The following is a 3592-nucleotide window of genomic DNA, read 5'->3' as shown; positions in this document are numbered from 1 at the left end:
TTGGCGCAAAACCAATTTTGGAGGAGCTGTATAAATACCTGGGCACCCAAAATGTATCAGGTTTGGAAGAAACTGCAGCAAAGAATGGGACCGAGTGGGTGTGGAAAATCCTTCCCGCAGACTCGCCTCACAGGAACGGAGCCGCTGAAGCCACTGTTGGCATTGTGAAAAGAGCTTTCCAGAATCTTGGTCAAGAATTTGCATTAACTTTCAGGGAATTTCACACAACTCTTTATAACGCTGCCAATCTTGCAAATGAACGCCCAATCGATGCCAGAATACAGAGTCGAGAGGGTTGCATTCAGTACCTCACACCTAACAGTCTTTTGCTTGGACGAGCATCTCAGAGTGGTGATGTGAAAATGTTTGACTTTTCAAGCTATTCATTCAAACGACTGAATGCTATGCAAAATGAAGTTACTAAGTTCTGGAAAAGTTGGAGGCAGCTGGCTGGTCCCAACCTTTTTGTGAGGAGCAAGTGGCACACTTCCCAGAGAAATGTTGCTGTTGGGGACATCGTCTGGTTGTGTGACCAAAATGCGCTTAGAGGACAGTTTATGCTGGGAAAAGTTGTAAGTGCTAATCCCGACAAGAAGGGTGTTGTGAGGGACGTAAATGTCCAAGTTGTCCCAAGTCATTGCACTCCTATAGCAAAACATGTCAAGCAAAGATCAGCTCATCCCCCAAAGAAGGATCAAATCAAGACCATCATTCTTCACAGGGATGTTAGGAGGCTCGTCGTCTTAATACCTGTAGAGGAACAAATGGAAAGTTAAACCACAGAGGAATAAAACTCCGGATGTACCAGAGAGACAGAGGAACTGCGATCTTCCCAGCTGTTCATGGAAAGATCGAGTGGGAGGTGTGAAGTGAAAGAAGGAAAACAAAAACAAACAAACAAACAAAAAAAAACAAAAACAACTTGCGCTCCACATGGACCTAAAAGAGAGACGGACAAGGGGAAAGCGGAAGAGAACACCAACAACAAACAAAGAGGACAGGAGTTTGGAGACCCCTCTTCGATCGATCGGAGATCCTGATCGAGCGGGATAAGTTTGTAGATGGGCGGAGAGGCAGCTGGTAAGATACAAACTAATGTTTGCAAGAACAGACTGCAAGGGTGCCTCCTTTTCCCCGGCCGAGCTTCCAGCGTTGCCGGCTTGTTAGCAAAGCTAACGCCTGAACTGAAGTGCTGGATTGTGGCAATGATTTCTGCTGTTCATTTATGACTTAACTGATCGTTGTGTTGTTGATGCGGACTTGTGTGCTAAATTGAACTATTAATTAATTTAACATTGGATTAAGAGAACTTTAGCTATTTATATTTATAAAATAAATATTTATTATGAATATTGAAAAATAGATGTCTGTATATTTAAATAAATGTAAATAAATGTAAAGTTTAAGTTTAGAAAAGGTTTAAAGTTAAGGAACTTAAGTTTGTTACTTGTTCAGTTAACTTTAATTACTTTGTGGGTTTAATTCACAGTGATTTGCTTAGTATTAATTATATAGTTTATTATTTCCTTTTTAGTTTGAGTGAAATTAATTTATGTAAACTCACATATAGATTAGTAATTGTTTATTTTTTGTTGAAAGTTCGAACGGAAAGAGAGGAAGATGAAGATAAAAACATAAGGATTCCTCGGATGTATGGAAGTTGGCGTCGAAGGAACAATCAAGACGTTATTGGGAAATCTCATGAATTAGTGAAAGAACTTTGGACAAATAAAACGGCGGGTAGACACAGCTGTGCTGTGAATGGGCCAGAGTGGGAAGATAGTATAGGTAATGAGAGTGACGGAAGGAGGGAGACTTCAAGTAGTGAAAGGATGAGTCCAAAAAGAGGAAATATTGTGACGTTAGAAGGTGCAGGAAAGAAGGGAAGGGTGGTGACAAACTGAGATGAGTCAGAAGAGGAAATGGAGAGGGAGGTAAAGGAGTTCAAAATGATTATTAGAATCAGTGAGGAAAAAGGACTGAAGTTAATCAGTCCAGTTAAACTGTCTATGATTTTGAAGAATCAGGTGGGAGATATTACTAATGCAAAGGTTCTAAGAGACGGAAACTTGATGGTTTTCTGTAATACAGAAGAACAAAAAGATAGAGCATGTAGGATGAAAGAAATAGGAAAGTATAAAGGGACAAGTGTGAGTCTTGTACAAGAAGGGAGTCAATGGAAGAAAGGAGTGATTTGGGGGATTCCGACTGAGGTGTCAGTTAAAGAAATAAAATAAAATCTTACAGGGGGGAGAATTAAAAAAGTAAGAAGACTTCAGACTTTTAAGAATGGAGAAAAAAGGCTAGAATTTGATGAGGAAAGAATTCCAGAGAAAGTCTATTTGGGATATATGTCATATAGGGTGAGAGAATACAGCCCACGACCACTTAGATGCTTTAACTGTCAAAGATTTGGCCACACAGCTCAGACAAGCAAAGATTAGATTTATGTGGATACCTGCTCATAAGGGTATAGAGGGGAATGAAATAGCAGATCATTTAGCTAAGATGTCTTTAAAACAGGAACAAATTATGAAAATAGCATATTGTAAATCTGAAATTAAGTCTATTATTAAGAACAAAGTTAAATCTGAATGGCAGCAATTGTGAGAGGAGGGAACTAAAGGTCGACATTTATTTCATATACAAAATAAAGTAGGGAGTATGGAAATGATTGGAGGAAATCGAAAGGAACAAGTTGTTGGTGGAGCAAAATCTTCTGGAAGATTTCAGAAACAGGCTAGACAAGTTTGTTTTTTGTTTTAGTTTGTTATGTTAGTGCGGAATGGTGGTTGAAGCAACTTGTCTTTGGTACATTTCTGTAACTTATGAGCAGTGGTGGAGAAAGTACTCAAACGATGTACTTAAGTAAAAGTACAAATACACATGCAAAAATGTACTCAAATTAAAGTAAAAGTACCACATTAACATTTGTACTTAAGTAAAAGTAAGAAAGTACCGGCTTTCAAAACTACTTAAGTATTAAAAGTAGAAGTACTTGTCGACTGTATTACCTAAAAGCTAATGCAATGTCTTTAAGTGTACCTATCGTATTTAATTTTAATACATCAGTAATGTACCATTTTAATGAACAATGCTGATGATTTGTTGCTTGCAGCTTATAAAAACATGACATTTCTGATTAGATTACAGACCAATAAAAAAACATAATACAGGCATGTAGGTCTAATGAAAACAGCCCCGGCTCCAGACAAGTTTAACAGGGGTGGTTACTCAAGTAAATGTAACAAGTACTACCCACTTTTGAACATAAACAACAATACCTGTAGCCTACAGGCTACTTCTTAACAAGCTCAAGGTGCTGTACTGGTGTAGTCATCTTTTAGCTAACATTGGCTGTATCCAACAGTTTACTCAACTCAGTCGGTTAGTTTGGGGAAAAAACTGAAAAGTTTGAGTTTTGCTGGTTTGCTGCCATGATTCTAACATACACCTGAGCAGGTCTGCACAGCAGCAAGTGTCCTTCGCTGCCCCACATTTGTAAACCCAGCTAGCGTCTTAGCACTCATGCTGCATTTAAAGGCGGCTCGGAAAAGCAGTTTACGACGTGTTAACAACGGATTAAACAGTT

Source organism: Kryptolebias marmoratus, linkage group LG2, assembly GCF_001649575.2.
Source record: "Kryptolebias marmoratus isolate JLee-2015 linkage group LG2, ASM164957v2, whole genome shotgun sequence".
NCBI classification, from domain to species: Eukaryota; Metazoa; Chordata; class Actinopteri; order Cyprinodontiformes; family Rivulidae; genus Kryptolebias; species Kryptolebias marmoratus.
The sequence above is the reverse complement of the archived record's forward strand: the minus strand, read 5'-3'. Positions refer to the sequence as shown.